The sequence below is a fragment of the Stegostoma tigrinum genome, chromosome 22 (assembly GCF_030684315.1).
Source record: "Stegostoma tigrinum isolate sSteTig4 chromosome 22, sSteTig4.hap1, whole genome shotgun sequence".
Classification (NCBI taxonomy): Eukaryota; Metazoa; Chordata; class Chondrichthyes; order Orectolobiformes; family Stegostomatidae; genus Stegostoma; species Stegostoma tigrinum.
The window spans coordinates 26,801,002-26,814,144 of record NC_081375.1 but is presented as its reverse complement, the minus strand read 5'-3'; the positions used below and the strand labels follow the sequence as shown (position 1 = coordinate 26,814,144).

The 13,143-nt window shown below is 38.6% G+C and overlaps 1 protein-coding gene across 4 annotated transcripts in view; it reads right to left on the bottom strand.

Annotated features, from left to right (window-relative positions):
* The window catches only part of kif19 (kinesin family member 19), a 202,381-nt gene that overhangs the window by 50,383 nt on the left and 138,855 nt on the right, over positions 1-13,143 (bottom strand). The gene's annotated exons all lie outside the window — the stretch shown is intronic.

Here is a 13,143-nt window from a genome sequence, read left to right as displayed (position 1 = left end):
TTGGATCTCTATCATCAACTGCCTTCAAGAAACAATGGTTCCATCCCTCTCTGTGGCAAATGCCTGAAGTTAAACAAAATTGTTTTGTGACCTCAATGTCTCCTGACCACAGTTATTTGCTTCATTCTTTCATGAGACCTGAGCATCACTGTCAAGTCCAGCATTTGTTTCCCATCTCTAACTGCCCTTGAACCAAGTGGCTTGCTAGAAAATTTCAAAGACAATTAATATTCAAACGCATTTTTGTGTCTAGAGTCACGTGTAAGTCAGACTAGGTTCAGATGGCGATTTCCTTCCCTAAAAGGACATAAGTGGACCAGAAAAGTTTTTACGACAACATATGATATTTTCATAGACCCGGCAAAGGACTCTAGTTTTCAATTTCAGATCTTCGTTACAATTGTAACAAAACAGACTACCAATATTTAACTTTCATCAGAAACTTAAGGAACTGCAGATACTGTAAACAGAAAGAAAAACAGAAAATGTTGGAAAAACTCAGAACTCTGATGAAGGGTCACTAGACACAAAACGTTAATTCTGATTTTTCTTCACAGATGCTGCCAGATCTGCTGAGCTTTTCCAGCAATTTTCTGTTTTTGTTTCAATTTTCATTATCTGACTATAATCCCAGAGATTTTAATGGATTAGAAATGATATTAAAAAGGACACTGCTGACCTAAAATGGCTGCAGAGACCACCTGACGAACCCAGGTAACTCACATGGAGTATGTAAAACTGGCTGCCTTGAAATTAACATTTGCATCAAAGACACTGAAACTCAAAGACACGTCATGTCACTGACATTACCTGTTTTACTCATACTTGCATAACTTCATATATTGAGATATGAAAGCTTGCCCACGGAGAGAATGGTTTGTAAAAGACTGTGCAACTACACCCATAATATGCAAATGAGCCATATTTCAGTCACTTGTTTTAACCAAAGAAGCAGAGAGAAAGCAAAGTGCATTGATAACAGCAAGGATTTTGGAAGCTCTCTCTCTTGCCTGCAATCTCCCTCAAGCTGAGAAAGTAGCCAATGAAAAGCAACTTGGAACAACAACATTGATTCACCAAGAACTCCAAGATTCTTGGAGCTTCATAACTCCCATGCAAAAGGGATAAGAGGTCATCAGCTAGGACTCAGGTTTGACTCTTACACCTTTAAGATTAACAAGTATGTAACTGTAACTGTCTTTGCCTTTCTTTTTGCGCTTGAGACCTCTCTCCCCGAGCTTGCTGAAGATAATTTCCCATGTTTGTAATTTGATTTTATTATTTTTATTGGACAGTAGGTAACAAAACCTCATTATCTTCACTTGCAAAAAAAAACCTTGGAATTGATTTGGTTTATGAAGTTTATTGAAGTGGGATGGCTATGTGCTTAAACAAAGTTATAGCACATGTCTGACGGGGATTATGAAAAAAGGAGAACTGGGATCCCTACCGGTCACCTGGTGGTATCAATTCACACCAAGTCTCATTCACCTATCATACCATCCAGTGCTTGTTGACATGCCCTAGCCTCAGTTGAGCAACCCTTCAGTTTTAAAATGCTCATCTTTGTTTTTAAATTTCTCCATGACCTTGCTCCATCTTTGGAATATGCATTCCTCCAACTGCAGCTTCTTCAGCATTGCAGATTTTAAATCACATCATCGTTTACAGTCCTGCCTTAAGTTCTCAAGGCCTTAGACACCACCCCCACACTGCCCCATGCCAAATATTTCCATCCCTCCACACCTCTTTTGGCTTTTTAAAGTCTTTTAATAATCTGTCCTATAAACTCCTTATGTTCTGTTAAAATAAATGCACTATCAAATTTTAACTTTCACCACCTGAGTGCTTTACCTGGGACCATTCATGAATTAAAATAGATCTAAAAAGATGATGAATAGTGACTTAAAATGGCTGCCATAATCACCTAACCACTGATTGGCACAAGTTCAGGAGACCAATCTTGCATAGATAAAACTGTCTGCACTGTGCTTACTGGGTCCATTGCAAGTCCATTTTTAATTCACTCTTGTATAATAGGTGCACATTTTGGACATCAAAGATTTCCTGTAATTGTTCATTTGGAAAGATAATGGAGCCAAAATTTGGAATGGGCACAATAAACCATACTTCAATAGTGCCTCAGCAGATGGAACATAGAGAAATAAAATGAATTTGTAAACAATAAACTGGAAGACGCTATCTCTTTATCTGTTTCCACCAGGATTTTGAAAATAGAGCTCAGTGAAAAATTAAACTGGGAAAACAAGCATTCACTGAGAATAGAGAGGCATTGAAAATCTTCATCACTCTGAGGAACCCAGTTAACAATTAAACAAATTTGGCCTCAGCTTCAATTTTGAACACCTCAAGGATCTAAAAACTTTTAAACTGCATTACTTTTATTATTTGTCTGTATCAGATACTTTCACTATTTGGCTGCATTTTTATGTCTATGTTGACGTCAAACTTTTATTTTCTGTTTCGCAGAATCAGTTGATAATAACATTCCTCTTTCTTTCACTCAGTAAAACCTTGTAGTTTGCTCCTTTATTTTTTATATTAGATTACCTACAGTGTGGAAACAGGCCCTTTGGCCCAACAAGTTCACACTGCCCCTCGAAGCATCCCACCCAGACCCATCCCCCTATAACCCACACACCCCTGAACACTATGGGCAATTTAGCATGGCCGATCCACCTAGCCTGCACATCTTTGGACTGTGGGAGGAAACTGGAGCACCCGGAGGAAACCCATGCAGACACAGGGAGAATGTGAAAATTCCACACAGACAGTCGCCTGAGGTTGGAATCGAACCCAGGTCCTTCGTGCTGTGAGGCTGCAGTGCTAACCACTGAGCCGCCAGATTTTGATCTAGTTAATTACATTTTTAATTGATGTTTAATATAGCTGCATGCTTGGAAGACATAAAAATATTTGATATGACTGATTGAAAGGGGTTTAAAAAGAAGGAAGCCAAATTAACCCTCCTCTTCTGGTCATAATCGGTGCTAGGTGTCATATTTTGTTTGATAACACTACTGTGTAGAGCCTTGGGCTGTTTTACTATGTTAAATGCACTACATAAGTATAGTTCTTGCTGTTGGCTAACAGACCCAGGACAGCTAAATCGAGTTAATTCATAGGAGAGAAGAGAACTTAATATTCTGCCCATGGTGAGTTTGGTGGCAAGGGCAAAAATTAATCAGCACAGAAGGTAGTGATTGACCCCCATTTCAATTAAATCCATCGTGGTTAGGTCTGTAAATGGCTTTCTCAACCAGCAGCCAATTGAACTAAATTAAATTAATTCATACTTCAAGGTACCATAAGATCCCCACTGGTTTTAACACAGCATTGGGGCAGTGGGTGGGGGGTGGGTGTGCAAAATCTACCCATCCATTTGTTTATCCATCCATCATGCAGGGAGAATGACACACAGGCCTATGTGGAGTAGGCTGTGGACTCCCAGAGTACGGGGGAAGGTTCCCTCATTCAAAGTGGAGCCAGGTATCAGGAAGGGGGTCCTGCTCCTCATAGCACCCCTCCCATTATCACACAATAGGAACTAGAGTACAGAAATGATGCTAGACATTGGACAGGGCTCCGCAATGGCACTGCCATATAACAGAGCTGCCTTATAGGCTGTTATAGTCCTTGGTCTTAGGGAAGAGCTGCTGCTCTCTGGTATTTATCCGAGTGATGTTTAATTCAGTGGATGTTTCCTAAAAGGATGGGGCTCCCACCAGTTTTCCAGCCAAAGGGCAAAGCACTGCTATTGCCATTGAACATAAGCCCTGGTCTAATTGAATGATGGAGCAGGCCTGGGGAGTATAATGGCCTCTTCCTGACTCTCCAATGTGCTTTTGTTCACGAATCCATGTTTAAGGTGCTACTTCAAAATAAGAAATGATGATATATAGCTCAAACGTGGCCATTAAATTTCAATGCAAATTGTCTACAAGCGAATCTCTACATAAATCTGCTTCTTGAAGAAGTAGTTTTATATTGTTCAAGGCCGTGGTTGAGATTTGTGCACTGTAAATGAGCATTTTTAGGAAAATGTGATAATGGGAACTGCAGATGCTGGAGAATCCAAGATAATAAAATGTGAGGCTGGATGAACACAGCAGGCCAAGCAGCATCTCAGGAGCACATGCTGGACCTGCTGCGCTCATCCAGCCTCACGTTTTATTATTTTTGGGAAAATGATTTTTTTTATTAGAATGATTTAATAGTAGCAATGCAGTTCATTAAAAGTCAACTGTGAATTCTCAAACCAGCATAATGCACTCGTTCAATTTAGTATAGGGCATCGACTACTCATGATGTGGTCCCCCCTATAAGTTGAAAGACCAAATACAGGCTGATTGACTGCTTTACTGAATATCTTTTGCAAAGGTGACTTTGATTTTCTGGTCATGACTTATTTTAATTCTTTGTCTCATTCTGACTTCACCGTCCTTGGTCTTCCACATTATTCCAATAAAGCCACAGCAACAACATCACTTCATCTTTAGATTTAACATTTTACAGCATTCCACATTACACGCTGACTTTAATCGTTTCAGATTATAACCTTTACACCCATTTATTCTCATCTGGGCTCAATGTTTTGTTTGTTTACTTGTCACATCATCACCCTCTTTTGTAATTGATCCTTTTTGTCATTATGACATTCTTGCCTTCCACCCTTTTATTCTATCCTCCTCTCCTCCCTTTCCCTGCCTATCTGTACACTTAAACATCTTCAATCTGTAACATTTTCCAGTTCTCCTGAAGAATTACAGTCCAGAAAAGTTAATTCTGCTAATTCAGTTTCTCTCTCCACAGATTCTGAGTGACCTGATGCATTGTTGCAGCATTTTCTAAAAATACTGTAAATTTCCAGCATATGGAGTACTTTGCCTTTGGAATGCAGTTATTCGAAACCAGGTAAAGGAATCAAACTCAGTAAAGTCAAACAAAGCAACAGTTAGCTTTAAAATAAATTAGTTCCATAGTCAGTGAAGATTAACCTGTTACTTTGATCTTTCAGAAGGATGCAGTTCACCTTCAAAATACAAAATGATGCTAAGTACTTTATTGACTGATAAGTTCTATCATTACCAGTGTTTACATGACAAGAGATACTTGAATGTAAGAAATAATCTTAGAATATTATTGAGGTTTCTTTCAGATTAAGTGATCTTGATGCATGTTTGATGGAAAACTGAACGTGTCCTTGGAGACCTTCCCACATCTCATTAATTAAAGAGAAAATATTGCGGGAATAAATAAAGCAACTTCAAAGGTTAACATAAAATATTTCACAGTTAGCAACTGCTTTATGATTGGAAATATTTGCGTGAGGAAAGGGAAGCACAGAATCATTTATTGTTCCTAAATATTTCTAATTATGAAAACAGTTGTGGAAATTTCAAAAGCACTTAGTCCCTGTACTGATCTTCAACAAATAATCTCCTTTGGAGCTCATTAATTCCTCTAATCTGTAGTAGATAAGAGTCTATGACAGCATGGATCATTGTGACATGCCAATACCGGGCTATATTTTAATCAAAAATGTCCCATTGTCATACTTTTAGTGCCAAACATGATTGATAACCCAAAGACAAATCCATTTACAATTAAATCACCAAACATTTGTTTGCAAAACTAGGAAAATGGCACATAAGACAGCATGACCCTCTAAATGGATGCTTGTTGATTTAGCTGCTGACCTCAATGATCTAATCTGAACCAGTTTTGAATGGCAATTGTTGCTCTGTCATTGCAGCCATGACCATTTTCTTTCTGTCAATCAATTTACATTTACTGCTTGTTAAATACAGGATATGGGACTGTCAACCATGGTATTTAAAATTTACTGCATGATTAAGCCTAATGACAGAAATAAAATGTAGGGTTGGATGGTAGTCTGGATTAGAATTTACATTTATCAATATTAATATAATCACAGAATAGTTACAGGACGGAAGGAAGCCATTTGGCCCTTCATGTCTCTACTAACTCCTTGAAAGAGCAATTCATCTGGAACCACTCCTCTCCTCCACCCTTTCTATGCAGCCCTGCAAATTTTTGTACATTCAGCTAAATACAGGCAGTCCCCAGGTTGCAAATGGGTTCCCTTCTGGAGTCTGTTCACAAGTTGATTTGTTTGTAACTTGGAACACAATACAGGTCAATATGAAGAAACCATTCATAAGTAAGGGAAATGTTCATATGTCAGATCTTTAAAATTACACACATGATCTCATATAGGAGTGTAAGTGAGAGCACTTAATAAATCATACATTTGTAAATCAGGGACCTTCTGTGTTCAACTCGTAGTTGAAAGCCAGAACAGAATCTTCCCCTATCAGACTGCCAGGTAGCACATTCCAGATGCCAACCACTCGCTGTATAAAAATGTTGTTTCCTCATTTTAGATCTTTTGCTATTCACCTGGAAACTGTGACCACTGATTATCAACCCTTCTATCAACAGGAACTGTCTCTCCCTACATTATTCTGGACAGACTCCCTAATTGTTTGGAACACTCAACTTTCTCTTCTCTGAACAAGAACAATCACAGCTTCTCCAATCTATCAGTGACACGAAAGTCCTTCATCCCTGCAACCTTTCTTGTAAACCTTTGCCGCAGCCTCTCTCCTGCCATTATATCTCCACTCGTGTCATGCTTTAAATTGGACTTGTCACCTTCGATGATTTATACATATATAACTGTAGGTCTCTCGGTTTCTGCGCCTCAGTTAGATATTACCTTTATTTTGCATAGCCTGACTCTGTTCTTCCATTCAAATTTTTCACTTCAAATCTTTGGCGAAAAATTTCATCTGCCACATGTCCACTTAGTTATGTCATCAAGTCCATCATAGACCCCACTCTGTTCACAATACTTCCAAGTTTTGTGTAACCTGCAAATTCTGAAACTGCCCTGCACATCCAAGACCTCATTATTAATATAGATTTAGAAAACAGTGATTCTGGTGCTGACCTCACTAAGTATCATCTTCCAATCCAAAAGACAACCACTAATCCATTTCCTCTTACTCAGTCAACTTAGTACCTATGCTGCCACTATTCCTGTTCCATGGGTTCACATTTTGTTGACAAGGCTTTTATGTGGTACCTTATCAAAATCATTTGGAAGGCCATATATACCATATTTATCCTCATAACCTATCAATCTTCTGTTATCTCATTGCTTATGATCATTATTTTAAAGGATTAAAAGCCACTGTTAACACAATTTTTCAATGTTATCCAACATATTTCAGCTCTTCCTGCCTGTCCATTCATCTTTGAATATTGATAAATCCAAAGTATCACAATATGTTTTGTTCTGCTCTGAGCTTTCTTCAGGGGCACCAATTTTTATTATTTAATTGGTGGGGATTGTTCATTCTATATCTTGTGTCACCCAATCTGCTCCCAAATTAATGTCTTTACAATTTTGTCACAATGATCAAAGAAATTATTTTGCCCTTTGTTGATTTTTCCAAGTTCAGTTTCCTATCCCAGTAGGATACTTGCTAATATTGAGTTTTCTTTCAATGGGATCCATTAGTACAGACCAGCCTTCCAACAACATTGGCATTCATTAGCTGCAAATGCATCAAACTATTAAGCATTCAGCTTCATTTGACACAGGGTGTTAACTAAAGACTACATTTACATAACAATATTAAATATAACAAAAAGTACCCTTTGGCTGTCTAAATCCCTTCTCTTCTTAACCCCCTCCAATGGTCTGTCTTTTAAGTTTCTACTTAAAGACTAATCTTGAACATGCTTTTTGTTAACTGTCATAATATCTCTACATGGTCCAGTATGTATATTTGGTATTGTTCTTGTGAAACATCTCAGGACATTTTACTACTTTACAGACGCTACACAAATGGAAACATTTTAACAAAATAAGATGTAGGGGGCAAGTGAAGAGGGGGAGTTTTTTTTAAATTAGGGACAACATTTCAGCTGAACTTAGGGAGGATATTCCTGGGAATATATCTAGGCAACTGATTTGATTTGAACTGGAATTGTACTATAGCTTCCCCAACAGTCATCAGGGAATTGGAATACAAATTTGTAAGATCTCAGTTATCACTAAGAATAATAATGTGGCAATGGTAGGGGATTTTAACTTTCTAAATATTCACTATGGCTGTCAGTGTTAAGGGTTTTGATGGAAAGGATTTGTTAAGTGTGTACAAGAAAATTTTCTGACTCAGTATACAGATGTACCTATGAGATAAGGTGCAAATATTGACCTAATCTTGGGAAACAAGGCAGGGCAGGTGACTGAGGTATCAGTGGGGGAGCACTTTGGGGCCAGTAGCCATAATTCTGATAGTTGTTAACTCGTGATGGAAAAGGATAGACTGGACCTAAAACTTAAAAGTTCTAAATTGGAGGAAGGCCAATTTTGACAGTATTATGCAAGAATATTCAAAAGTTGATTGGTGTGGATGTTTGCAGGGAAAGGGACGTCTGGAAAATGGGAAGCCTTCAAAAAATGAGATAACAAGAGCCCAGAGACAGTATTTTTCTGTTAGGGTGAAGGATAAGGATAGTAGGTGTAGGGAATGCTGGATGACTTGAGAAATTGAGATCCTGATCAAGAATAAGAAGGAGGTATATGTCAGGTATAGATAGCAGGAATCAAGTAAATCCCGAGACAAATATAAAGGCAGTAGGAGTATACTCAATACGGAAATCAGAAAGGCAAAAAGGGGGCATGAGGTAGCTTTAGCACATAGGATTAAGGAGAATCCAAAGGGAGTCTACAAATACATTAAGGACAAAAGGGTAACTAGGGAGAGAATATGGGCCCTTAAAGATCAGTAAAGTCACTCAGTATGAAGATATTAAACAACCATTTTGCATCAATGTTTACTGTGGAGAAGGATATGGAAGATAGAGAAGGCAGGGCAATAAATGGCGATATCTTGAAAAATGCCCACATTACAGATGAGGTGATACTGGACATCTTAAAATGCATAAAGGTGGATAAATCCCTGGGACCTGATCAGTTGTACCCTAGAATTCCGTGAAATCTAAGGAAGAGACTGCTGGACCCCTTTCTGAGATACTTGTATCATCAATAGCCACTGATGAGGTGCTGAAAGACTGGAAGTTGCCATTATTTAAGAAAGGTGGTAAGGAAATAGACTGGTGAGCCTGACAACAGTAGTGTGCAAATTATTGAAGGGTATCTCGGGGGACAGGATTTGCATGTATTTGGAAAAGTGAGGACTCATTAAGAATAGTCAACTTGGCTTTGAGGGTGGAAAATCATGTCTCTCTAACTTGATTGAATTTTTTGAAGAAGTAATGAAAGGGATTGATGAGGGCAGAGCGGTGGATGTGATCTGTATGGACTTCAGTAAGGCATTCAACAAGGTTCCTCACGGCAGACTGATTAGCAAGGTTAGATCACATAGTTCAATGACAGGGCGAACTAGCTATTTGTACACAGAACTGACTCAAAGGTAGAGGACAGGGGGATGGTGGAGGGTTGCTTCTCAGACTGGATGCCTGTGACCAATGGTGTGCCACACGGAAAGGTGTTAGATTCACTGCTTTTCATCATTTATATAAATGATTTGGATGTGAACATATGGGGTATGGTTAGTAAGTTTGCAGATGACACTAAAATTGGAGATGTGGTGAATAGCAAAGAAGGTTACCTCCGAGTACAACAAGATCTTGATCAGATGGGCCAATGGGACAAGGAGCCAAAGAGTGGCACATTGAGTTTAATTGAGATAAATGTGAGGTGCTGCATTTTGGAAAGGCAAATCAGGGCAGGACTTAGACACTTAATGGTAAGGTCCTGGGGAGCACTGCTGAACAAAGACCTTGGAGAGCAGGTTCATAGTTCCTTGGAAGTAGAGTACTCAGTAGGCAGGATGGTGAAGAAGTCATTTGGTATGCTTGCCTTTATTGGTCAGTGCATTGAATATAGGAGTTGGTCATGTAGCAGCTCTACAGGACACTGCTGAGGCCACTTATGGAATAAGTGTGTGTAATTCTGGCCTCCCTGTTATAGGAAGGATGTTGTGAAACTTGAAAGGGTTCAGAAAAGATTTACAAGGATGTTGCCAGGGTTGAAGGGTTGAGCTATTGGAAGAGCCTGAATAGGCTGGGGCTATTTTCCCTGGAGCACAGAGGCAGAGGGATGACGTTATAGAAGATTATAAAGTCATGAAGGATATGGAGAGGGTGAAAAGCCAAGGTCTTTTAACCAGGGTAGGGGAATCCAAAACTAGAGGACATAGGGTTAAGGTGAGAGAGGAAAGATTTAGAAGGGACCTAAGGGCCACCTTTTTCACACAGAGCGTGGTGCATGTATGGAACAAGCTGCCAAAGGAAGTGGTGGAGGCTGGTACAATTACAACATTTAAGAGGCATCTGGATTGGTACAGGCATTGGAAGGGTTTAGAGGGATATGGGCCAAAACCTGGTAAATGGAATTGATTAATTTAGGATATCTGGTTGGCATGGATGAATTGGATTGCATTGGTCTATTTGCCCTGCCCTGATTTGCCTTTCCAAAATGCAGCATCTCACATGTATCTCAATTAAACTCAATGTGCCACTCTATGACTCTGTAAATGGGAAGATAGTAATTGATAATCATTTGTGATGCAAATATGCTCATTTGTGATTGCTGTTCATGTCCTTAAAACTCAATAGTTCACTCTGCATAATCAATTGCTTTCCAGTATTGATATTCCATAGCACAGTCAACAATTTTAATATATTATTTATATCAAATATTTATAAAATATTTTCTTGTATGTTTGGTATTCCAACAGTATCACATGCATTACACTGGCTAAATATATCAAACTGTCAAATGTCCCACATCCATGTGGCACAGGATAGTATGTAAGTGACACAAAAGCATTGCAGATCAAATTCATACTACAAAATAGGTAATTAGCTATTTTTGAGCAAATGCATTTATTTAATTATAACAACATATTTCTGAAACATATCATATAAAACTGTTCATTCAAGCATAAACTGCTCAGCCAAAGTATAACTAGCAATCTGCACTCTATACAGTGTGACTTAACACAGCCAATAATTTATCCAAATTACTGAAGCACAGTAAATCTTTACAGGTCAAAACTAAGAAGAGTCAAACAACTCTATAGTATAACGTGCAACCTTTTAAAACATCATGAAATGTACTACCAATTACGTACTTCTTTATTTTTTCATAATTTAAAACTATTTACAGGCTATTTTATTCCAACAGCAGGAAAGTAAAACTTACAATGGATGTACTTTACAAAATATTTTGTCAAAACACAACTGAATTGCACATGAACTGCGTGTGTAACACAGAGGGTTGTGTGCTACCAATTTAATTTACACTCCAGAAAGAACACTAACTGATGAGAATTCCATGTACAAATGAGCTATGGCAGACAGTAAACCAAATGCAGTATCCATCCCCACAGTAAAATTTTATTTCTACCACAATCTACAATGCAAACATCATGCAGTTCAGGTTTGAAGCTCTTTTGGAATGTGATGCATTACTGATATGCCAAATGATAAGCCCATGCTGTCAATTATCAGAACATATACAGTAAAAATGTCACTGAATAGTAAAAAAAACTAATTTACAAAGCATCATTAATATCACAGCAAATCAACCAATATATCAGATCAAGGAGACATTTTCAGAATACTGGCTAATCTCAAACAATACAGTTGTGTGTTTAGCTGCTACCTGATTGTGAAAGTCATTGACTTACTCTTCTAATTCAAAACAAAAGTAAAATTCTGGAAATACCTATCAGGCCACAAAGCATCAGTGAAGAGAGGAATGAATAATGAATGAAATGTCAGCAGCTTGAAACATTAACTCTGCTTCTCTCTCTATGGATGTGGTTGGACCTGTGAGTATTTCTAGCATTTTCTGTTTAAATTTCATAAATCCAGCATTGGCAGCATTCTGCTTTTCAATGAGCTGCTTCCTGAGTCTAACCAGGCCCTGAGCTCAATTGTCACCCCATTGTTGTTTGTTAATCATCAAGCATTTGTAATTGTGTAATTCCATGATTGATTGGGTAGTAGTGGAAGGATGTTTTTCTGAATGGAGGGTTGTGATTATTGGTGTTCTACAGGAATCAGGCTGGGGCCTCTGTTGTTCGTGATCTACATAAATGATTTGGCGATCTAATGTAGCTGGTCTAATTAGTAAGTTTGTGGATGATACAAAGATTGCTGGAGTTGCAAACAGTGAGTAAGATTGTCAGAGGATACAGTAGGATATAGATCAGTTGGAGGCATGGGAAGAAAAATGGCAAATGGAGTTTAATTTGAACAAATGTGAGGTGATGCATTTTGGAAGGTCAAGTACAAGTAGAAATTATACAGTGAATGACAGAACCATTAGGAGTATTGATATGCAAAGGGATTTGGATGTGCAGGTCCACAGATCAATGAAGGTGGCAGCGTAGATAGACAAGGTAGTAAAAAAGGTTATGGTGTGCTTGCCTTCATTGGAAGGGGCATTGAGTATAAGAACAGCCAAGTTATGCTGCAGCTTTATCGAATTTTAATAGGCCACACTTGGAATATTGCACATAGTCTGGTCACCACACTACCAGAGGGAAGAGGGTTAAAAAAAGGTTTACCAGGATGTTGCTTGGTACAGGCAATTTTAGCTATAAAGATAGATTGGATAGCCTGGGTTTGTTTTCACTGGAACACAGGAAGTAGAGGGGCGACCTGATATAAATTTATAAGATTGCGAATGGCATGATTAGAGTGTATAGTATGAGGCTTTTTCCCAGGACGGAGGGTTTAATTACTAGGGGACACCAGTTCAACATGCGAGGGGCGGGGAGGAGTTTAAAAGAGACGTGCAAGGCAAGGTTTTCACATAAAGGATGGTGAGTGCATGGAACGCATTGCTGGAGGAGGAAGTGGAAGGGCAAAATGTACAAGCGCAGATTTGGAGGGCCAAAGAACCTGTTCCTGTGCTGTATTATTCTTTGTTATTCTTTATTGGGGTCACATGACCCAAGGTACATTTATAAGTGTTGTTTTGCAGTGCTATGCAGCAGATCATACCGTACAAAATGCATCAGCGTAGCAGAACAGAGTGCAGAATAC